At 36.5% G+C, this 27274-nt stretch overlaps 1 long non-coding RNA gene across 1 annotated transcript; it reads left to right on the forward strand.

Annotated features, from left to right (window-relative positions):
* Positions 1–16804: 16804 nt before the first annotated feature.
* On the forward strand, positions 16805–21237 carry LOC118765561. The gene is made up of 3 exons (XR_005001423.1): positions 16805–16814; positions 17892–17893; positions 21099–21237. It is a non-coding gene; the product is annotated as an uncharacterized LOC118765561 (long non-coding RNA).
* The last annotated feature ends 6037 nt before the right edge of the window (positions 21238–27274 follow it).

Genomic DNA, 27274 nt, shown 5'->3' on the forward strand with positions numbered 1-27274 from the left:
CTTAATCCCTTTGTCTGTCCTTGTTTGTCCCTTCTGTGTTTAGTCCCTTGTGGGTAGTAAAGAAATAGGTATTTTGTCTGTCCTTATGTTCTGAGTTCAAATTCTTCCATGGTCGACTTTGCCTTTCATCCTTTTGTGGTTAATAAATTAAGTACCAGTTGCATACTGAGGTCGATCTAATTGACTGGTTCTCTCCCCCAAAATTATGGGCCTTGTGCCTAGAGGAGAAAAGAATATTCTTTAGACAAAAAAACGGTCTAAAAACCTGGAATTTAAAGGACTCTGTAAGTCATCTAACATGTTCAATGCATGATTAAGGATGTTCCTGGGAAATCAACGTGAGCCTTTGCCAAAGAAGTTCAGATGTCAGAGTGGACTATCAAAACTGTGATTCATGAGGACATTTGGCACAAATTGTATGCACAGAGGAGAAGTCAGTTTATGTCAGCAAAAACCCTAGGTAACCATTTGATCTATGCCAAGCAGTAACTTTACATTCGGCCATCTACACACACATGTGCACGCACACACACGCACACACACACACACACACACACACACACACACACACACACACACATACACACACATACACAGGCTCATACACTCTTTATATATTTATAGATTGATGCATACTTTTCCTTCATTGGACACTAAAATCTGCTTGCGAAGACCTGTTGAGGCAAGTGAAATTGAAATCAAATTCAATGACTGGCATCCATGCTAGTGGAGCACTAAGAGCACCATCCAAGTGTGATCGTTACCAGTGCTGCTGGACTGGCTCCTGTGCAGGTGGCACATAAAAAACAGCATTTGTGCATGGCCATTGCCAGCATTGCTTGATTGGCCCTCATGCCAATGGCACATAAAAACACCCACTACACTCTCGGAGTGGTTGGCGTTAGGAAGGGCATCCAGCTGTAGAAACTCTGCCAGATCAAGATTGGAGCCTGGTGCAGCCATCTGGTTCACCAGTTCTCAGTCAAATCGTTCAACCCATGCTAGCATGGAAAACAGATGTTAAACGACGATGATGATATAGATATATGCATGTATATATATTTTTGTGTGTATGTGTGTGTGTGTGTGCGCGCGTGTGTGTTTCTCTTTGTCTTGATGACATCTAATAGTTGTAAACAAGTGTCTCTGTTATGCAATCAGTTCCTTTATTGCCAATTTTCTGTAAAAATGTATCTGATGATATTAGTGTGAATTCTAACAGATTCTAGATAATTGATGGCTGAAAAGTTGGTGCTGTACCTTTGTATATAAATGTGAGTGTGTATGTGTGTGTGTGTGCACACATATGTGTGTGAGTGTTTGTGTGTGCGCATGTGCATATGTGTGTGTGTGTAAGCATTTGCGTTTACTTTTCTTGAAAGTTCCTAATAGTTATTATTAATGTTACTGTCATACAAAATCAATGTCATTCATTTCTAATATTTTGCAAAAAACATGCCTGACCACGGGAAATAAATACTACTTTGCTAAGAAGCAGGTGAGGGCGAGCTGGCAGAAACATCAGAATGTCTGCCGCTATGTTCTGAGTTCAAATCCGTCAAGGTCAACTTAGCCTTTCATCCTTTCGGGGTCGATTAAATAAGTACCAGTTTTGCACTGAGGTCGATGTAATTGACTTAATCCCTTTGTCTGTGCTTGTTTGTTCTCTCTACGTTTAGCCCCTTGTGGGCAGTAAAGAAATAAGAAGTAGGTGAGGGTTAACAACAGGAAGGGCATCTGGCTGTAGAAAATCTGACTCAACAAATTCTGTCTAACCCATGCAGGCATGACAAAGTAGACGTTAAAATTATGATGATGAGCAATGATGAAGGCAGGAAAATTGAAATGAATCCCGAATAGCATATGGACAATACTAGTCATTTTATCATTATAGAATTTGAACTTAGAACACTAACGAACAAAGCTAAATATAAACTGTAATGCATCTTATCAAGTGCACTATCATTTATCATTATCGTCATCGTCTTTGTATACATATGTATATATATATATATGGTGTGTGTGTGTGTGTATATATATGCGTGTATATATATATATATTTATACATACACACATGCACACATATATTATTAAGATTAAAATAAAAGTTATCCCCTCAAAAAAGTCATCTCTACTCATTCTTTCAAATATATATATACATATATATGTATGTATGTGTGTGTATATATATATATATATATATATATTATATACACACATATATATACATATTTGTATACACACACACACATATATATGATATATATCAGTCATCATACTTTACTGTATGTTTTAAAGGATGATGATGATGGTGATAATATGATATATATATACATTCATCATCATCATCACCACCATCATCATCATCATCGTCATCGTCATCATCATCATCATCATCGTTTAATGTCTGCCTTCCATGCTGGCATGGGTGAAACTATTCATATATGTGTATATGTGTGTGTGTATATGTATATATATATATATGTGTGTGTGTGTGTATTTATATATATATACATATATATGTATATGTATGTATGCATGTATGTATATCTTTCAAAATATTTTAAACTAAGATTTATCAGCTTGTCCAGGACATTATTATTATTACAAAGTATATTCATCCAGTTTTAATAAATGGGTAAAAAGAGCTATTTTGAAATCCATTTAAAATTCTCCTATAGAATACAATAAACAATGGTAACAAAACAACAACAACAACAATATCAACGGCAAGAACTACAGCAGCAACAACAACAACAACTACATGAACAAGAAAAGAATTGATATCTTGACTATTTAGGATGTTATTACGGCATCGAAATAACAAAGAAAACGTGTAAAAAGATCAAGAAACAGCAAAGAAACAATAAGCTCTATAATAAGTATAATTAATAATGATAGTGGTGATAGTGGTGGTGGTGGTGGTAGTGGTGATTAACAATTGTGGTGGGGTGGATATGGTGGGACGAAGTAAATGGTATTATAATTATTTGAATGGGCTGTGACTTGTTTGTTGTTATTTGCTGTACTGAAACACCCCTTTGAAAAGCAACAATATGAATTTCTCATAGAACAATCCAGTGTATTGTAGTGGTATAATATTAAGTATATTGTCATGCTGCATTGCTTCAAAGCATATACATGTGCACACACACATGCACAATATATAATATATATATATATATATTATATATACACATTAACAGACATACATATATGTAGTATATATACATACACCGACATATATATATATATACATACACAGACATATATATATATATATATATATATACAAATGCATATATGTATATGTATATATATATATGTGTGTGTGTGAGTATACATGTATATATTCCTTGATGTTTATTTGTACATATATATATATATATATATAAATAGATGTAGATATGTATAAATATAAATATGTGTGTGCATGTGCCTATGCATGCAAATGCATGTATGAGTGTGTATGTGTGTGTATACGTATTATGTATAACCCTTAAAGTTTATATGTATACATGCAAACATATATGTATATATCTTATTGTCTATTCGTGTGGTATGTATATATATATATATATATATATACTCATGCATATATGTATGTATGTATGTATGTATGTATGTATGTATGTATGTATGTATGTATGTATGTATGTATGTATGTATGTATGTATGTGTGTGTATGTATGTATGTATGTAGCCATTGTTATTTGAAAGAAAATCCAAAATTAATCATACACAATTCTGAATGCATTTAGCTTCATTTTAATCAATTTACTTAACATTATTAATCAACATTAACATAACAATATAATATATCTATTCAATTTGGTTGTATTAATGAGCAAAATTGAAAATCTGTATTGAAACAAAACAAAACAAAATAAAGAAATTAAAAAAAAAAAAGGTAGCACAACAGAATAGAGAGAAAAATAGCAAAAATTGTATCCCTGGAGTTGAAAGTTGTATGTTTACTCAATAAATGTTGCAGTAAATTTCCTGATAGCATTAAGAAAGGATAGAGCATGCCAGGGGGAAAAGAATTTGTTAGGATGATGGTGGTGGAGTAGGAGGTGGTTATATTTGAGGCCTTGTGTTTTTTTTAATGTTTGTTGTTGTTGTTATGCCAGAAATAATGACAAGCTTTGTGTAATAATTAAAAAACAACAAATAAATTTAATAAAAAAGAGAAAACAACAAATGAAGTATATATAATGATGCTATTTATATATATATATGAGTGTATGTGTGAGTATGTGTGTGTGAAAAAAATATATGTATGTATGTATAATCTATATACATTTATGCATTTATATATTTATATAATTGTTAAAGAGGACAACAAACGTTAAGGCAAGGCAAACATCTCAAGTCGTATGCATTATTATTATTGGAAAAAAATTCAAGGTCTTACAGCTGTTTCTGAGATATCCCAGAGTATGGGATATATCTGTCATCAGAAACAAATAGGGAAAATGAGAAGGGTATAGATTAATGAAATGATGACACAGAGGACAGGAATAAAGGAATAGAGAGATGAAGATAGAGAAGTAAAATGAAGGATAAAAGTTCACAGTTCAACTTTCTGATCTTGTAGAAATAAGGACAGGTGCAATTCTGCATAAATCCAAGTAGGTTAAATTCCTGATAGGGTAAACATCATTTCTTCCTCACACATGTACACACACACACACACATACTTTGATACTTTGATAGGTTTCGGCCATTATTGGCCCAGGCCATGTCTAACTTAATAGCACCACCTGGTGCTATTTCCCATATATATACATTATATACATATAATTAATTAATTAATAAGGGTGAGAGAATTAGATACTAATTTAATAGTATATCTATTCTACACCAAGGCCTAGTGCTCCGAGAAACCTGGATTATTATAATATTTTATAATATATTATAATATTTTTACAAAATAAATATAAGAGAGTGGTCACTATATGGCTCACTCTAGCACCAGTTAATCCAAAAGGTTTCAACCACAAAAATATACATGTTTCCCATGAAAGTCGGTACGATTGTTAGCTCACACGGACAGGGCAAATAAAAAATAACAAAATACAGATTATTTTGGGACAATTGTTTCGCTATTAATGAATTAAATGTAATATTACTTACAAAAAAATCCACTTGTAGCTCCTCAGCCAAAACTATCTGGATGAAATCCACTCAATCACACGCCAGATTTTACCATAACGATAAATACGCGTGTGGTTCAATGATTACATCCGACGTTATAATCAAATGCCCCAACTAACAGCGCGCCAAATTCTCACGGAAAACAAATACAGCATTTAGAAATAAATGCAGCATAATTATAATTAATTAATAAGGGTGAGAGAATTAGATACTAATTTAATAGTATATCTATTCTACACCAAGTGGCCTAGTGCTCGAGAAACCTGGATTATTATAATATTTTATAATATATTATAATATTTTTACAAAATAAATATAAGAGAGTGGTCACTATATGGCTCACTCTAGCACCAGTTAATCCAAAAGGTTTCAACCACAAAAATATACATGTTTCCCATGAAAGTCGGTACGACGATTGTTAGCTCACACGGACAGGGCAAATAAAAAATAACAAAATACAGATTATTTTGGGACAATTGTTTCACTATTAATGAATTAAATGTAATATTACTTACAAAAAAATCCACTTGTAGCTCCTCAGCCAAAACTATCTGGATGAAATCCACTCAATCACACGCCAGATTTTACCATAACGATAAATACGCGTGTGGTTCAATTGATTACATCCGACGTTATAATTCAAATGCCCCAACTAACAGCGCGCCAAATTCTCACGGAAAACAAATACAGCATTTAGAAATAAATGCAGCATAATTAATTAATTAATAAGGGTGAGAGAATTAGATACTAATTTAATAGTATATCTATTCTACACCAGTGGCCTAGTGCTCCGAGAAACCTGGATTATTATAATATTTTATAATATATTATAATATTTTTACAAAATAAATATAAGAGAGTGGTCACTATATGGCTCACTCTAGCACCAGTTAATCCAAAAGGTTTCAACCACAAAAATATACATGTTTCCCATGAAAGTCGGTACGATTGTTAGCTCACACGGACAGGCAAATAAAAAATAACAAAATACAGATTATTTTTGGACAATTGTTTCGCTATTAATGAATTAAATACATTATATACATATACATATTATATATACACACACTATATATATATACACATATATATATTATATATATATATATATATATATATATTTATATATATATATATACACCATATATATACATATACTAGCACTATGACCCGGCAACGCTGGATCATACTGCTAGTACATGCATATACAGCTGCGTGTGTGTGCACATACACGTGAGTACTGTCCAAATCTCTGACCAATCACATACAGCTAGCTGACATTCAATTGGTGTATCAAGTTCTGGGCATTTTGATTGGGTTTTGGATAGAAAATTCACTAAAAGTCACTTCTATTGAATTTTTAATGGCTTTGCAAGGTGACTGGGGAAATGTAAAGATGTACACGACCATCCTTGAACGATTTTGAATGACCATAGAAAGTGCGAGCTCTCTAACTAAAAAATTGTGGATTTGTATAAAGGACACACACACAGACATTTTGCCATTTATATATATAGAGATATCTACATATATACATATATCTACATATATGTATATCTACATATATATATACATACATATATATATATATATATATATATATATATATATATTATATATATATATATATATATATATATAATATATATATATATATATATATATATATATATATATATAGATATATATACATATATACATGTACGCACACACACACACCGCACACACACATATACACCCATCAAACACATCAACCATGTTCAAGAGTTATGAACCTCTGGTTTTTGCTCTTTCATTCTTTATTTATCAGTTGGTGGATTTGCAGTTCCATTTATTACTTTATTTATATTCTCTAGTTTTTGGTATGTTTTTTTTTCCTTTTCAGTTATGGATGTATCTATTTATGGAAGAGAAGTGAAAAACAAATAGAGCATTATATTTAAAAAAAAAAGCAAAAAGCAGAAGAAGATTAATATATAGAACAAGGGATCAAGAAATATATTATGATGTATTATGATATATTATTGTATATTACAACATTAGGTTAAAAAGGAGAAACATTTAGAAAAATATTTTTGGAAATGTTTTTTGCAGTAAACAATATTTTAGGTTACTTCTATCAGCATTGATTTTGAAAGAATTTTATATAAATATCTCTGTACAAATAAGAATTCACTAATAAAATTATCATTGTTGTTGGTGTTGTCATCATTGTAGTTGTCATCATCATCATTACTATCTTCCTACTTTTCATCATCATTTTAATGTTCACTTCCCAATGCTTGCATGGGTCAGACAGAAGATGTTGAAGCAGATTTCAATATGGCCACATGCCCTTTCTGTTGCCAAGCCTCACCTGTTCCCAAGTAAGGTTTTATTTCCTTGTAATCAAACATGTTCTCACAGAAGAGTGGAAATGAGAACTGATTGCAATGCATGCTGTTTATAGCTATCACACACACACACTTTCTGATCTTGTAGAAGTAAGTCCATAAGTCCTTAGGTGCAATTCTGCACACACACACACATGCATATATTATGAGCTTCAGCTGAATTCGCTCTCAGGGCACTGGTTGGCCTGAAGCTACAGCTGAAAACACTTCACCCACGATGCTGCACAACAGGATTGAACCTGAAACCACGTGGCTGGGAAGCAGACTTCTCAAGCACACAGCCATTCCTACAACTATACAAATATACAAATGCCTGTGTGTACTTGTGTGTGTGCAAAACACTTTGTACGTATATACTTACATCTATGTATACACCTATGTGATAATTTTCTAGATATGTTTGAATACAGACAGGTGGGGTTTGTTATTCTCTTATTCTTTCACTTGTTTCAGTTATTGACATTAGTCATGATGGGATCTACAGTAAAGGAATGAATGAATTGAGTAAAAGAATTAAGGAATTCATGTGTGTATGTAGGAATACGCCATTATTTATAGTTCATACACTTAGTATAATATAATACATGTAACACTTAATATAATGTAATATATGTAAACTTACATGGCAGACATAGAAACATATCAAATTTTCTTATTCTTCCATTGACTGAAAAAGAAGAAAAAAACTAATGAACAGCCTTCGTTAATTTTCGACCCTTATTGGTGCCTCATCAGAGGTGTCTACATCATTTGATCAATTCTAGAAAAACAAGTAACCAATCCTTATATATATACATATCTAGTAGCTTCAGAGAACTGGAGCGACTAATTTGCATACCATAAATGTTTATTAGTCAATTATATATTAGGGGTTTGTAACCAGGAAACCCAGCCCACACAATATCGGGTATGATATCAGTTGGCTTCCTTTCCAATCCCCTATTTCATCATTCCTTTATTTCTAGTTCCCTAGGTTGTCAGATAATTTGTTTTCTACTTGGTACTCCCTCACCACGTGTCTTAAAAGACTATATTTATTCAAATTTCAGAAATGATAAACGAAAGTTGAAGACGAAGAACAGAGCAGAAAAAAAAAAAAAAGCAAGTTACTATGATAAAATCATTTTCTGAGTTAATTCAAATAACTTGGAAAGGATTAGAATAAATGGAAAATAATGAATGAATTTAACAAATCAATACTTCAGTCGATGTATCAAAAATTCCAAAACTCCACCAAATCACAATATTCCTACCAATTAGTTAAATTCATTATTACAATACTTGATTCTTATGTGGAGGGTCAATGGCCCAGTGATTATGGCAGCGGTCTCGCGGTCATAGGATCGCGGTTTCGATTCCCAGACCGGGCGTTGTGAGTGTTTATTGAGCGAAAACACCTAAAGCTCCATGAGGCTCTACTCCATGAGGCTCTACTCCTGCTGTACTCTTTCACCACACCTTTCTCTCACTCTTACTTCCTGTTTCTGTTGTACCTGTATTTCAAAGGGCCGGCCTTGTCACTCTCTGTGTCACGCTGAATATCCCCGAGAACTACGTTAAGGGTGCACGTGTCTGTGGAGTGCTCAGCCACTTACACGTTAATTTCACGAGCAGGCTGTTCCGTTGATTCGGATCAACCGGAATCCTCGTCGTCGTAACCGACGGAGTGCTCCTAAAAAAAACAAAAAAACTTGATTCTTATAAAAAGGTAATAATCATATCTTTTCAACGCCCTTATTCTTTTTCTCACAGAATCTATCATTCCATTATTCTCTTCATTATTTTCCTTATATTTTCAAATTTTCCTCCTTAATCCTTAATGTAGCAAACTATCAATGCATTGTCCATTCATTCGCTTTTAAAAGACATCTTAACCTCTGGTCAAACTTAAATTCCAGTTCAGGCCACACCTCTAAGTCCAATTTCTAAGCAACTACTTCAGCATTACCAATTCTGTTAGTATAGCCTTCACACTGATCCTCTTACTTTTTCTCCTTCTTTTCCTTCATTGTCTTCTTTGTTCATCCTCTCCTCCAAAACAGTGCCTCTATCTTTCCCCTTCTGTTCCCTTTTTGCTATTTCTTCCTCTCTTCTTTTCTTTCATTATTTATCCTTTTACATTCAGCTCTGATATAAATTCAATTTACTCGTTCTGAGAAAGTCAGAAAGACTGAAACAGGATTACAACCCAGAAAGGCAGTCACTAATAAAGTTATGTCATTAACTTAGCTTCCAGAAGTACTTATCTAGCATGAAGAGACCTAAAGAACACTATATATATATATATATATATATATATATAATATATATATATATATATATATACTAGCAGTATCGCCTGGCGTTGCTCAGGTTTGTAAGGGAAATAACTATATAAGCACTTTTAGAGATGTAAAGTATAATAGCCATCTCAATATCGTTAACCACAAAGGGGGGGGGGTTATTGTAGCTTTTTACGTTCTGAGATTTGATAATAAATTTTTAGAGAGTTACTTCCCTTATATATGCCAAAAATGCATTAAAAATGGGAAAAATTGATGGTAAATTTTTTTTTAAATCGTAGACTCATCGTAGACCTGTGCTAATACCCAGAAGGGCTCGATATGAATCACGACTATAAGATACCCGGTTTTGGTTAAACTGCACCGCAAAATGTGGGAGTAGTTAGGAATCTAAATCGTAGGAGACAGACAGCACACAACCTCACTTTTGTATATAAAGATATATATATATATATATATATATATTACACACACACACACCCACACACACATATTATATATTATATTATTATATATATATATATATTATATATGTGTATTATATATATATTTTCCAACGTTGTTACCGTGTTAGCTATAACATAAGCATTTCCGCTATTACAATTATATATATATCATCATCATCATCATCATCATCATTTAGCGTCCGATTTCCATGCTAGCATGGGTTGGACGGTTCAACTGGGGTCTGGGGAGCCCGAAGGCTGCACCAGGCCAGTCAGATCTGGCAGTGTTTCTACAGCTGGATGCCCTTCCTAACGCCAACCACTCCGAGAGTGTAGTGGGTGATTTTATGTGCCACCGACACAGGTGCCAGACGAGGCTGGCGAACGGCCACGCTCGGATGGTGTTTTTATGTGCCACCGACACAGGTGCCAGACGAGGCTGGCAGACGGCCACGCTCGGATGGTGTTTATTTGCCACCGACACAGGTGCCAGATGAGGCTGGCGGACGGCCACGATCGGATGGTGTTTGTTACGTCCCCAAAGCACGGAGGCCAGTCTATGCGGTACTGGCTACGGCCACGTTCGGATGATTTTCTTGTGTGCCACCGGCACTGGTACCACAAAGATACAAATTCCATTTATGTTCATCTATTTTGATTTGTTTTGATTTGATTTGATTTTCACTTGCCTCAACAGGTCTTCACAAGTGTCACTTGCCTCAACAGGTCTTCACAAGTGTCACAAGAAGGAAGGTATGCACAGGTGGACTGTCTGCGTCGCCGGGTCTTCGGATGGTGTCTTTATGTGCCACCGACACAGGTGCCAGATGTGGCTGGCGAACGGCCACGATCGGATGGTTTTCTTGTGCCACCGGTACTGGAACCACAAAGATACAAATTCCATTGATGTTCATCTATTTTGATTTGGTTTGATTTTCACTTGCCTCAACAGGTCTTCACAAGTGTCACGCGTGTCACACACTTGCCTCAACAGGTCTCCACAAGTGTCACACACTTGCCTCTGCCTCAACAGGTCTTCACAAAGTGTCACACACTTGCCTCTGCCTCAACAGGTCTTCACAAGTGTCATAAGAGGGAAGGTATGCACAGGTGGACTGACTACGTCGCCGGGTCTTTGGATGGTGTTTTTATGTGCCACCGACACAGGTGCCAGGTGAGGCTGGCGAACGGCCACGATCAGATGGTGTTTGTTGTGCCCACAGCACGGAGGCCAGTCGATGCGGTACCAGCTACGGCCACTTCGGATGGTTTTCTTGTGTGCCACCGGTACTGGAACCACAAAGATACAAATTCCATTGATATTCATCTATTTTGATTTGGTTATATATATGTATATGTATATATGTATATTATATATATATATATTTGTATATATATATATATATATATATATTTGTATATATATATATATATATATTATATATATATATATATATATAATTGTAATAGCGGAAATGCTTTTGTTATAGCTAACACAGTGGTAACAACGTCGGAAAATGAAGTCAGAACTGCCATATATATACAAATAAATATGATAAATACTCATGCAGAGAATAATCAAAATTCCTATTGATGAAGCTCTATGTGAGTACAAGTCTTGTATATAAATGTACCGTGCACACAAGGGAGGGCTGTATGTTTACATTGGAGAGACATCTGGTTCATTTAAGAATTGTTATCGCAACCATGTTGCCAGCTTCAAGAGAATCGATAAGAGACCTTCAGCATTTTTGGTCGATTTTGTGTGGCAACTGAAGGAAGATTAAATTAAGTATAACATAACTTGGTCCATAGTAAGGCACGTGAAACCAGAGACTGTCATTTCCAGAAGGTGCCAACTCTGCTCCGAGGAATCCTCATCTATTCTGTGGACCAATGTCTATTCTGTGGACCAGTGTATATTCTGTGGACCAATGTCTATTCTGTGGACCAATGTCTATTCTGTGGACCAATGTCTATTCTGTGGACCAATATCTATTCTGTGGACCAATGTCTATTCTGTGGACCAATGTCTATTCTGTGGACCAATGTCTATTCTGTGGACCAATATCTATTCTGTAGACCAATGTCTATTCTGTAGACCAATGTCTATTCTGTGGACCAATGTCTATTCTGTGGACCAATGTCTATTCTGTGGACCAATATCTATTCTGTGGACCAATATCTATTCTGTGGACCAATGTCTATTCTGTGGACCAATGTCTATTCTGTGGACCAATATCTATTCTGTAGACCAATATCTATTCTGTAGACCAATGTCTATTCTGTAGACCAATATCTATTCTGTGGACCAATGTCTATTCTGTGGACCAATGTCTATTCTGTGGACCAATGTCTATTCTGTGGACCAATATCTATTCTGTAGACCAATGTCTATTCTGTAGACCAATGTCTATTCTGTGGACCAATGTCTATTCTGTGGACCAATGTCTATTCTGTGGACCAATGTCTATTCTGTGGACCAATATCTATTCTGTGGACCAATGTCTATTCTGTGGACCAATGTCTATTCTGTGGACCAATGTCTATTCTGTGGACCAATGTCTATTCTGTGGACCAATATCTATTCTGTAGACCAATGTCTATTCTGTAGACCAATATCTATTCTGTGGACCAATGTCTATTCTGTGGACCAATGTCTATTCTATAGACCAATGTCTATTCTGTGGACCAATGTCTATTCTGTGGACCAATGTCTATTCTGTGGACCAGTGTCTATTCTGTGGACCAATGTCTATTCTGTGGACCAATGTCTATTCTGTGGACCAATATCTATTCTGTGGACCAATGTCTATTCTGTGGACCAATATCTATTCTGTGGACCAATATCTATTCTGTGGACCAATGTCTATTCTGTGGACCAATGTCTATTCTGCAGACCAATATCTATTCTGCAGACCAATATCTATTCTGTGGACCAATGTCTATTCTGTGGACCAATATCTATTATGTGGACCAATATCTATTCTGTGGACCAATGTCTATTCTGTGGACCAATGTCTATTCTGTGGACCAATATCTATTCTGTGGACCAATGTCTATTCTGTGGACCAATATCTATTCTGTGGACCAATATCTATTCTGTGGATCAATGTCTATTCTGTAGACCAATGTCTATTCTGTAGACCAATATCTATTCTGTGGACCAATGTCTATTCTGTGGACCAATGTCTATTCTGTGGACCAATGTCTATTCTGTAGACCAATATCTATTCTGTGGACCAATGTCTATTCTGTGGACCAATATCTATTCTGTGGACCAATGTCTATTCTGTGGACCAATGTCTATTCTGTGGACCAATGTCTATTCTGTGGACCAATATCTATTCTGTAGACCAATGTCTATTCTGTAGACCAATATCTATTCTGTGGACCAATGTCTATTCTGTGGACCAATGTCTATTCTGTGGACCAATGTCTATTCTGTGGACCAATGTCTATTCTGTGGACCAATGTCTATTCTGTGGACCAATATCTATTCTGTGGACCAATGTCTATTCTGTGGACCAATGTCTATTCTGTGGACCAATGTCTATTTTGTGGACCAATATCTATTCTGTGGACCAATGTCTATTCTGTGGACCAATGTCTATTCTGTGGACCAATGTCTATTCTGTGGACCAATATCTATTCTGTGGACCAATATCTATTCTGTGGACCAATGTCTATTCTGTGGACCAATGTCTATTCTGTGGACCAATGTCTATTCTGTGGACCAATATCTATTCTGTAGACCAATGTCTATTCTGTAGACCAATATCTATTCTGTGGACAAATGTCTATTCTGTGGACCAATGTCTATTCTGTGGACCAATGTCTATTCTGTGGACCAATATCTATTCTGTGGACCAATGATAATTCTGTGGACCAATGTCTATTCTGTGGATCTTTAATAGAATTTTTGAAAGACTCTTAAGATGCCCTCATGCATATGAATGTGCTTTTGCACAATGCAGTCGGAATGAATTTTGAGTAAGCATTAACTTAATTTACTTTATGGCGTGGATTACTTAAGTTTACTTTTAAACTCCCCATTCTTATAAACACCAGGTAGATATGGCTGTGTGGTAAGTAGCTTGCTCACGAACCACATGGTTGCAGGTTCAATCCCACTGTGATGCACCTTGGGCAAGTGTCTTCTACTATAGCCTTGGGCCAACCAAAGCCTTGTGAGTGGATTTGGTAGATGGAAACTGAAAGAAGCCTGTTGTATGTATATATATGTGTGTGTGTGTGTGTGTGTATGTATACGTTTGTGTGTCTGTGTTTGTCCCCCCAACATTGTTTGACAACCGATGCTGGTGTGTTTATGTCCCCATAACTTAGCTGTTCAGCATAAGAGACCGATAGAATAAGTACTAGGCTTACAAAGAATAAGTCCTGGGGTCAATTTGCTCGACCAAAGGCGGTGCTCCAGTATGGCCATAGCCAAATGACTGAAACAAGTAAAAGAGTAAAAAACAGAGTAAGAGTAAACTAACTTGCTTTGCGATCATGAGTGCACCAAACCTCGCGTGTGCATATGCTTACATTTTTGTGGATGCTTGTATGAGCAAGTGTACACACACCATCCAGCTTGCGTAAACACACCATCCATATCTGTAAATGGTTACTTTTAATACTTTTCTTACTGTATCGTGTGTTCATTTCTTTTTTTGCTTCTGTGATTTTTATTTTTGGTCTTCTATATAAATGAAGATACTTCCTTTGTTTTGCTGCTTTTCTTTCAACAAAATGAGAAGATACATTGCGGGACTGTTATTTTAATGAGTTCCATCTGTTTATCACCTGATGAGATGCATCTGCACCACTGGATGTTCCTGAACCAGTTGTTAAATGTCCCACCCATGAGGGATTGATGCTAGATGTTTCAAAACAATTGTCATGATTAATAGGAATTCTCATATATTCCATCTTCCGTCTTTCATTTACCATACATATTAGATCATAGCCATGGCCGATGCCAGTGTCACATAACTGGCCCATTTAAAAACACCCTTCAATCGTTGGGCAATATGCTGTGCTTGTGAAGGCCTGTTGAACTGAATGATATCATAGTTGTGGCTGATGCCAGTGCTGCCTGACTAGCATGTAAAAAGCACCAATTGAGAATGGCCAATGCCAGTGACACCTGACTGTCACCTTGCCTGTGGTATGTAAAATGCACTAGTTGAGCTTGTATGATGTCAGTGCTGCCTGAATGGCATGTAAAAAGCACCATTCGAGCATGGCCAATGCCAGTACTGCTTGACCGGCACCCATGCCACTGGCATGTAAAAAGTACCATTCAAGCATGAATGGTACCACTGCTGCCTGACTGGCACCCATGCCGGTGGCATGTAAAATCACCATTCCAGTGTGGCCAATGCCAGTACCACATGACTGACTCCTGTGTCAGTGGTGTGTAAAGGCACCCATTACACTCCTCAAAAATCATGGCTCATGTTTCACTGCCGTGTGGCATGGCTGTTCACACAACTGCATCATACAGTCTACCTTTCCCTCTGAGTGAGAGGCCATTTGTTACCAGCAGAGGTAGGAGCTTTATGAACTTTGCCCAGGTTATTCTTATTCTAGTGGTTATGCTCTCAAAGCATCCAGCTTCACTACTGACTTGGTCCCCTAGGTAGCGGAAACTATCAGCTACTTCTAGTTTTTCCCCGGCATGTGATTGAATCTGATTTTGTACATTGTTGGTGTTTATTGCCCCTGTGCATCTGCCACATACAAAAACTATTCACCTGGTTAACCTTCCTTTGATATTGCTGCACCTCTTATGTGTCCATAGCTTACACCAGGTACACCTTATGGAGTTTCTACCTATACCTTTTCTACAGATTGAGCAGGGCCATCTACCTGAAGGGGTTTGTCATTTGTCTGCCTTCCTACTTACTAGGATTTTGGTTTTTGCTAGATTGACTCTAAGGCCCTTTGATTCTAGACCTTGCTTCCACACTTGGAACTTCATCTCTAGTTCTGAAAGTGACTCAGCTATTAGAGCAAGGTTATCAGCATAGAGGAGCTCCCAGGGGCATCCTGTCTTGAATTCCTCTGTTATTGCCTGGAGGACTATGATGAATAAGAGGGGGCTGAGAACTGATCCTTGGTGAACCCCTACTTCTACCCGGAATTCTTTACTATACTCATTACCAACTTTCACCTTACTGACAACATCCCTATACAGGGCTTGTACAGTTCTTACCAACCACTCATCTACGCATTGACCACCATATATCGAATCAGAGGACCCTGTCGAAAGCTTTCTTCATGTCAACAAAAGCTAAGTACAGGGGTATATCTTTGGCTAGGTATTTCTCCTGCAGTTGCCTTACCAGAAATATAGCATCAGTGGTGCTTCTACCTGGCACAAAACCGAACTGTATCTCATCTAGGAAAACTCTCTCCCTAATTAATTGGGCTATGACCCCCTCCATGACCTTCATCACCTGATCCAGCAATTTGATACCCCTGTAGTTATTTCTATCTAAAGCATCACCTTTACCTTTGTAGCAGTTGACTATAGTGCTATTACACCAGTCATTGAGTATGACTCCTTCATGAACCACCTGATTTACAATACAGGTGACCAGACCATAACCCACACCATCAGATATTTTAAGCATCGCAGCGGTGATTCCTGAGGGGCCAGGAGCTTTCCCTATCTTCATATCCTTAATTGCTTTATCTACCCGATACTGTCGATTTGGGTAGCTGGTCCCTCAGCTGGGTCAACATTTGGCAGGCTTTCCTCCTCCCATTCTTACTCCACATTTAGCAGTATTTCATAATGGTATCTCCAAGCCTCTCTCTCTCTCTATCTCTATCTGTCTGTTTGTATGTCTGTCTGTCTGTCTGTCTGTCTCTGTCTCTGTCTCTCTCTCTCTCTCTCTCTCTCTCTCTCTCTCTCTCTTTCTCTCTCTCTCTCTCTCTCTCTCTCTCTCTATATATATATATATATATATATATATATAAACATATGTACCCCCCACCACATATATATGTACATACCTACACATCTCTAGGCATGTTTCTACATGTAACTACTGATTATGTTTCTTTTGTAGGCCTTTCTGAAGGTATTTTCTCTACATTTCTAATCCAGTAATTTTGTGGTGATATACAGAGTGAACATTTTCCCCCATTATCTGTTCCTAATGACTTATATCCTCCTCCACCACTAATGTTGTCCACAGCTACTGTAGAGTGTCTGGTTAAATAATTAATACTCTTTAGTTCAGCAGTGGCTGATGAAGTGAATAACCACTAAGCCATACAAATGTCCTGTCAGCTTTCATGCTTCTCATTTGTTTAAATTACATGAGGTCATAGATTTTCTAACAATGGTACTATGTGTCATAGTTAGCGATACATCTCTTATATAAAATCCGTTCTGTCTGTGTGTGTCTTCTTGGATCTTGGGCATCCTCCATCTGATTGCGCTCAAATTTGTTATGTAGATACCGACAGTATCAGGGTGTGTATAAGTCTTGAAAAAATTACAAAAATCGATTCCAGGTGAGCATGCGATCGATAAAGCCATGCGAAATCGTTTTTCTGTAGTTGCACAATCGACTATATGGCGCTGATAGGAGTTGCTTCCCTTAACACCAAGCATGCATATTTCATACACAGTCGATCATTTTTCTTTCTTTTTCTTTTTCAACTACTGTTGAGTGCCAAACAAATTTGCCAAACTCAATTTAGTTACCTCCCCTGGTAAAGATACAAACGATATAAATATACAATGGGCTTCTCTACAATATCCATCAATCAAATTAGCTCACAAGACATGGGTGGGCTTAGTACTACAGGAGAAGACACTGACCCAACATGCTACAAAGTGAGCCTGAGTCTGAAGCTATGTGGTAGTGAAACAAACCTCATATCCACAAAGCGCTGCATGTTGATACACACACCTATATGTTTATACATGCATATATGCATACATAGAAATATACTTACATATATAACAACACATCTGTTTAAACGAAGTCTGGACTGACTAGTTTGAACTGCCATGGAGATGTGCAAGTTGTAATAATGAAGTCTGCATAACATATATAATAGGAAATGCATTCATTACATAAGACCTTCCTCAGTTAAAACATTTCAAAATATAGGAAGTTCTTATGCCATGAATGTATTTCCTATCATATATATTATGGAAATCTGAAATGTATACTCTTTTACTCTTTTACTTGTTTCAGTCATTTGACTGCAGCTATGCTGGAGCACCGCCTTTAGTCGTGCAAATCGACCCCAGGACTTATTCTTTGTAAGCCTAGTACTTACTCTATCAGTCTCTTTTGCCAAACTGCTAAGTTACAGGAATGTAAACATACCAGCATCAGTTGTCAAGCGATGTTGGGGGGACAAATGCAGACACACAAACATATACACATACACACACATACATATATATACATATATATGACGGGCTTCTTTCAGTTTCCGTCTACCAAATCCACTCACAAGGCTTTGGTCGGCCCGAGGTTATAGTAGAAAACACTTGCCCAAGTTGCCACACAGTGGGACTGAACCCAAACCATGTGGTTGGTAAGCAAGCTACTTACCACACAGCCACTCCTACTCCTATATATGTATGTATTAAATGATTTAAAAATACTTCTGTTTGGTTTGACTCCCTTATTACCATTTACACAACTTGATGCCAGTTACCAGTACAAACTAACCGGTCAAGACTCCATTCACATGGATACTCTAACATCAATTTGAAGTAGTTTGTTAGATTTGACTCAAAGTTGAAAATTCTGGTACTGTGCACTGCTTCTTAGCATAACACGAAATATACAAACACACACTCACACATTCACATATATACATATTTATAATAAAATTATCAAAACAGTGTCATTATGTGTGAATGTGTATAAGGCAAATCATATACAGCATGTTTAATTATGATACATTTACTCATACTGTGAAAATATAACTTGTGAATAAATTGCAACATCTTTGGCAGGTGAGATTGAGTATCGTGAACATATATTCACAGTTTATGTTTTCACACCAAGAATCAATATGTGTTTTTATTAAACACATTGTATATAATTTCTATATTCACACATACACACACACACACACACACACACACACATGTGCACATACAATCACAAACATACACATACACACGCAAATGCATAATAATACATATCTATATACATGTGTGTGTATTCATATGTGTGTGTTCCTGTGTGTGCTACTGCTATCATTTGTATTAGGCTGTGTATCAGTGGCATGTTATCCAGCAGGTTACAGAATTCTTTGAGATGAAAGCTAAATTAATTAATTATACTATATTATTTTTATTTTGCATGTATATTTTGAAAAATATGTCGAAACGTAATTCTTTGAAATTTCTAGAAATTAGCAGTAACAGCAAACAACATTAGAAATAATTATCTAAAATTAGTACTTAAAAACAATAGATATAGTTAAAATTGTAATCTACATTTAACATTTGTGAAGAGACATTATTTTAGAAAATATAAAATTGTAGTTTAGTAATGGTAAAACTGGATATGAGCTAGAAATATTCTCAGAATTACCAAACTTCATTCTTGATAACTGTGGTCTTTTCACAATATCCACCCCATTATTTAAATGATTTTTTCCTTCTTACCTGCATGATGCAGTCACCCACCTACTTCTACTCACTTTGTGACTTGTGAGCCCACCTGGACACCTCCTCACCATTATCCATCTCTTTTACACTTTTACTCTTTTACTTGTTTCAGTCATGTGACTGTGGCCATGCTGGAGCACCGCCTTTAGTTGTAAGCCTAGTATTTATTCTATCGGTTGCTTTTGCTAAACCGCTAAGTTACTGGGACATAAACACACCAGCATCGGTTGTCAAGTGATGTTGGAGGGACAAACACAGGCACACAAACATATACACACACATACATATATATATCTATAAATATATATATATACATATATATGACAGGCTTCTTTCAGTTTACGTCTACCAAATCCACTCACTAGGCTTTGGTTGGCCCGAGGTTATAGTAGAAGACACTTGCCCAAGGTGCCATGCAGTGGGACGGAACCCAGAACCATGTGGTCCGTAAGGAAGCTACTTACCACACAGCCACTCCTACGCCTAATTTACCTAAGTTTTAACATCATCTCCTTCAAAATAGTCATCTTGTGCAGCAATATACCAATCCCAGCATTCCTGTCAGTTTTGGAATCTGTCAGTTTTGGAATTCGACCTGGAAGTCGTTTTCTGTAAGCAGGTCAAGGACTTTGTACAATTCACTTTGGATCTCAGCAAGGGTGTTAGAATGGCAACCATTGAGCTACATCTTCCTCTTTAGAAGGGGAAGAGATGGAAGTCTAAAGGTTCTAAATTTGGTGAATAGGGTGTGTGCGGAAGCAATACCATGTTGTTTTTGGTGAGAAACACATGAATGAGGAGAGTTTAGTGACAGGGTGTATTGTCACTGTGAAGAATCCGATTCTTCGTGCTTCACAGATCTGATCTCTCTTGCCAAATTTCCTCCATCAAATGCTTCCAAACGACACAGAAGAACTCTTGATTGATGTTCTGGTCCTGGAGGATGAATTCTTGCTGCACAATACCACATTTCTGGGAGTGACATATGAAGCAGGTCTTCCAGATCCCATCGTCTTTCGGGGACGTTCTCCCACTTTTGAAGTGCCTGTGCCAGCTGAAACATTGTGTATGACCCATTGCCTTGTAACTGTAAGCTGCTGAAGCATGTTCAATGTCTCTGTAGCAGAGTTCCCAAGTTTAACACAAAAAGTTTCACATTGGTTCTTTGTTCCCGTCCATGACAAAATTGCGAACTACTGCATACATGTGATCACAAAAACGACAAATTTCACAACTTGCAAAATAGACACAGTGATGTTGCTCAACACACTGCTTCATGAAGGTCTCTGCTAGCTCTTATTGGAACTTTTTATTATTTCAATTCAGTTTTTGTGCGATTGTTTACGTTTTATTATTTTATTATTTCAATTCAGTTTTTGTTGCAATTGTTTTCGTTTTATTATTTTATGAACTTTTGGATTACACACACACGTTTATGTAAATACACACAAACAAACTTTGTGAGTGGATTTGGTAGATGGAAACTGAAAGAAGCCCTGATTCGACATCACATGTTTGTTGTAAAGAAGTGCCATTGGCTCCTTCATTTCTTCATTTTCTATTTTCAGTGGAAAATATGTTTAGCCATGAGGAAAGGTTTCCTTATTTGGATGCATTCAGCTTTAGAAAATCTACCTCGGTAAATTCAGTCCAGTATGTACAGCCATAAAAATGTGGACATGAAAACGATGATGATGAGGAGGAGGATGTTCATATTCATCATACCTATTTCTTTAATTTCTTTACTACCCACAGGGGGCTAAATGTAGAGGGGACAAACAAGGACAGACAAAGCCGATTACATCGACCCCAGTGCATAACTGGTACTTAATTTATCGACCCCGAAAAAATGAAAAGCAAAGTCGACCTCGCCAGAATTTGAACTCAGAACATAACGGCAGATGAAATACGGCTACGCATTTCGTCTGGCGTGCTAACATTTCAGCCAGTTCGCCACCTTGGATGTTCATATTTATCATACCTAGAGCAAACTTATTGGCCTTATGTTTAATCCCATGCTATACACCTTGCTGATTTATCTTTTATAGATCCTTCTATTCAGGTAATGTTTTAACTTCCTTCCAAGAAACCGTTTTGTTGGAATGTATTAAGCTGTCTATCACCATTCATACAGTTCCATGCTAGTCTTTGATTTTGGTATCTGGGTGATTCATATTGATCTCATATTGTTAGTCTGTCGTGACTTCAGGAAATAGTAGCCATGACAATGTAACATACCAAGTTTAGTGTATGTTTATATCATATATTGTGTATTTTCAGTGTTGATGTTTTTTTAAACATGGATGTCTACATATTTTGCCCACATGAAAATATCTAATGTAAAGACTTGTCAGTTTGAACAAACGTGGATGACTGCTTTATTATGATAATAAAATCTTCAGCTGATGTCAGCCTTTGCATGATTCTTTCTTTGACTCATTGTTCTATTTGATAATTTTTTTTGCCTGTGGCTAAGCATTGGTCTTGTGCAAAAATCCAAACCATTTATTTCTACCAGTAGTTCAAATCTTTTGAGCTGGTATTAACTTTCCCCTTGGTTCGTCATTGTCCAAATTTGTAAGACACTGACCATGGAGAAGTTTCTCTCCCGCCACCCCACCATTTAAGATTTTGCAGTATTTTTGGAGTTCCAGTTCGATTTTATCTTTTGACATATTCTTTTAACTTTTTTTCTTTGATTTTCTTCTTAATTGAATCTTTTCTATTGATATATAATTAGCTTTTACTTTGTACTTTCTTTACACTTCAAATACTTTGACAAAAATTTTATGTTTTCTTGTTGCATTATCATTATCATTAATATTATTATTATAATTCTTACTACTACTACTACTACTACTACTACTGTTGTTATTATACTAACCAGTCTGCTTTCGCTGGCTTCAAAGTAATTTCCTAATTTGTTTATGGCTACTTCTAATAGTTTTTTTATATATTTATACTAGTCTCCTCCCTCCTGACTGCATGATAGGTATATTCTATCTCTGTTAGTTTTAGGATGACACGTTCAAAATTTAGCGTGTAGTTTTCTAGTTTTCTTAGTTATTTATTATGCTGAAGCTGTAGTTTATTATAGAGATGTATTGTATATTTGTATCTAGAATCTATTTTGTTCATTAATCTTTAATTATTTTCTTACATTTCTGTATGTTCTATCTTATCAGTTTTAAATACTATTAAAAAGTTGTGGAGACAGCTTTGATTTGATAATAGTAATGATGAAGTTAACGGCTCCTAAAATAAATGAAATACCTGCTAAATTTAGAGAAGAAATGGCTATGTCAACAGAAGGTCCAACGTGGGCAAAATTTCTTGAAAGTAGGTAGGGGTGTAAACAGTTCATCCAGTGCCAACGTCCCTCTTATTTATTTATTTATTTATTTAGTGTAGATTTGGCAGATTTGTCTAATTTCATTATTAGGCAATAAACATCTATACAGAAGAGATAGTTTATAGCTAAACCATTACATTGCAACCATTTTGGTATTTCAACATCATCATCATCATCGTCATCATCATCATTTAACGTCCGTTGTCCATGCTGGTATGGGTCTGACAGTTTGACCAGGGCTGGCAAGCTGGAATGCTGCGCCGGACTCCAGTCTGATTTGGCATGGTTTCTAGAGCTGGATGCCCTTCCTAATGTTAATCACTCCAAGTGTGTAATGGGCGCTTTTATGTGCCACTGGCATGGGTGTCATTTGCATGACACCACTTTTTACCATGATTGCGATTCTGCTCAGCTTGATGGGTCTCCTTCTCATACACGACATAATACCAAAGGTCTTCGTCATTGCCTTTGAGAGGCCCAATGCTCAAAAGGAACTCAAACACTTTGTCTCCATGAGGTCCAACATTCGAAAGTACCTCAGCCACTTTGCCTCTGTGAGGCACACCACTCGAAAGGAACTCAACCACTTTGCCTCCATGAGGCCCAATGCTTGTCAGGTGCTCCTTATGCACCACAGGCACAGGTGCCAGTTACATGACACCAGCATCAGTCACAACTATGATTTCACTTGGCTTGACAGGTCTTCTCAAGTACAGCATATCGCCAAAGGTCTTGGCTCAAGTCATTGCCTCTGTGAGGCTCAAAGTTCGAAGATCATGCTTCACCACTTTATTCCATGTCTTCTTGGGTTTACCTCTACCACAGGATCTCTCCACAGTTAGAGATCAGCACTTCTTTACACAGTGGTCCTCGTCCATACATATCACATGACCACACCAGCACATTCGTCTCTCTTGCACACCAAATCTGATGCCTTTTATGCCTAACTTTTTTCTCAAGATGCTTACACTCTGTTGTACATGCACACTGACATTGCACACCCAGTGAAGCATACTGGCTTCATTTCTTTCAAGCCTATGCATGTCTTCAGCTGTCACAATCCATGCTTCACTGCCATACAACATAGCTGTTCACACACAGGCATCAAACAGTTTGCCTTTCACTCTGAGAGATAGGCTCTTTGTTGCCAGCAGGAGTAGGAGCTCTCTGAACTCTGCCCAGCCTAATCTTATTCTTGAAGCTACACTCTCGTACCACCCACCCCTACTACTAAATTGGTCACCTAGATAACAAGCTATCTACTATCACTAGTTTGCCTCCTTGGCAGTTGATGGAGTCTATTTTCTGCACATTTTCAGCATTCATTGTACCTGTGCAAGCAAGATAGAAATGTAGTGGCAAGGTGTTTCCCAGAAAAACACCTCATTTAGAATAAGCAGGGATGATTTTTATTATCTTCTACTTTTCATGTCTTGATATTTTATAGCTTTATGAAGTCCTGTGGCCTATAAAATAAAAAAAAAAGGTCTTATGACCATAAGGTTGATTCTTGACCAGATGGTACATTGTGTCCTTGACCAAAGTGCATCATTGCTCCAGTTTACTCAACCGAAAATGAGTAGCTTCTTAGTTCTGGAGCAGATCTGTTTCTTTCCAATTGTTAAATCAGCAATATTTTGCTAAGAAAGGGATGAGATAATCAAAAGGGTATCAGTGTCTGCTAGCAACTACATAAGTACCATAAACAATAAACAAAAGTATAGTACATGTTACTGGGCTATCCTTGTTTACCAGTGAAAGCTGTAGTAATTTTGAAGTTTTACATAAACTGTTCTATTATAGGTCTATTTTGTTTATCTACAATGTCTCCTATATCCAAGAAAGGGTTTTTGTTATCAATCCAGGTCAGGACTAAATGTTTATCTCTTTTACTGTTTTTAATTATAAGTATTATAAAATATTTGTAAATTGCTGAATTTGAAAATATTACCCAGCCATAAAATTTCCAAATTTTCAACTATGTAAAACCATTAAATCTATATAACTGTCTTTTGATATTCTGCCATTTGTTTTTTGACTCTTTTTCTGTTCCTCTTTTGAAAAGATGTTATTATTTTCCAGATAACCGTCTGGCACAGGAGTGGCTGCGTGGTAAGTCGCTTGTTTACCAACCACATGGTTCCAGGTTCAGTCCCACTACGTGGCACTTTGGGCAAGTGTCTTCTACTATAGCCCCGAGCCGACCAAAGCCTTGTGAGTGGATTTGGTAGACGGAAACGGAAAGAAGCCCGTCGTATATATGTATATATATATATATATATATATGTGTGTGTGTTTGTGTGAGTGTGTTTGTCCCCCTAGTATTGCTTGACAACCGATGCTGGTGTGTTTATGTCCCCATTACTTAGCGGTGCGGCAAAAGAGACCGATAGAATAAGTACTGGGCTTACAAAAGAATAAGTCCCGGGGTCGAGTTGCTTGATTAAAGGCAGTGCTCCAGCATGGCAGCAGTCAAATGACTGAAACAAGTAAAAGAGTAAAGAGTATAACCAGCTAACTTCTGGGTAAATATATGAGCGAGAGTCAAAAATTATACACACTATTGTTTTTCATAAATGGTTGCATGATCAACCAAAATCCTTCTTGTTGGAGGGAATACTCAATGCATTTACACAAAAGCAGGGGATAACTGAGTACATTATTTTTCTAAATAGTCTCCGTCCTTTTTGATGCATTTGGTCCAGTGGTATACAAGCTTGTGTATTCCCTCGAAGAAGAAGGATTTTGGTTGATTGTGCAACCATTTATGTGCCACTTCCTTCACATCTTCATCCATAGGAAATCGATGATCTCATAAACCATCTCTAAGCAGTCCAAAGCTATCATAGTTAGGAGGGGTAAGATCTGCACTGTAGGCAGGGTGTTCCAGCACCTCAAAATCCAATTGGTTAATGGTTTCAACGGTCTGGACTGCCATGTGTGGGCGTGGATTGTCATGCAACAACAAAATTTTCTTTGACAATAGGCATCAGCATTTGGTGTGAATTGCTGGCTTCAGTTTGTTGGCCAGCAAAGCACTGTATCTTGCACTATTGATTTTACACCCCTTTTCCAGAGAAATCAGATCACTATCTTTGTTCTTCTTTGGTGTACATTGCTAGTGGAGCAGCCATGCTTACACTGTAAAGCCTGAAAGAAAAATTGCATGATCAGGTTCAAACTACGATCACATAACAACAACAGTACCAACTATAAGCATGCATACGCAGAAGGCAAAGCGACAAAAATAAGGGTATATTTTGGCAAAAGTGCAGATAATTTTTGACTTCCCTTCGTAGATGTCACTATTTTGCATAGACCAATTATTGGTCTATAATTCTAATGGTTCCAATATTTTTGCTTTGATGAATTAATATTGCTTCTCTCTCTCACAAGCAGTCAGATGCTGATCCCAGCTTCATTAGAAATTCATTGAAACCTGCAGCTACATACAACTTCATGTGTACTGGTTAAATACTTTTAACCAGGATTTAGATGCTTTATCAGTATCAGAGTCTAGCAGTTACTTCCCTTCATGTTGTGCTATGCTGGTGATATTATTACTTTTCCTTCCCTTTCTCTTACTTCTTTTCATTTTAGGCATCATCATCATCACCATCATCATCATCATCATCATCATCGTTGTAGTTGTCATCATCATCATTAGTATCATTAGCGTAAAAAAGAGGAAGATATTAGAGTGTCTTCTTATATAACATTACTGTAAGTAACATCACTTTATTTAATGCAGGTACTTCTTTAACTGAAGTTATATTTTATTATAGAATAAAAAAGATATATTTTTTATGATTTGACAGAATTTTCAAGTTTTCATGATCAAACATAGATCAGAATTTTCATGTGTGATTAACCCCTATATGACAGAAAATGTCAATTATTTATCCAAAGGTTAACATTTATAAATTTTATATTTCTCTATTTTTATATAAAAAAATTTCTATATATGTCTATTT

Source organism: Octopus sinensis, linkage group LG12 (assembly GCF_006345805.1).
Source record: "Octopus sinensis linkage group LG12, ASM634580v1, whole genome shotgun sequence".
Lineage (NCBI taxonomy): Eukaryota > Metazoa > Mollusca > Cephalopoda > Octopoda > Octopodidae > Octopus > Octopus sinensis.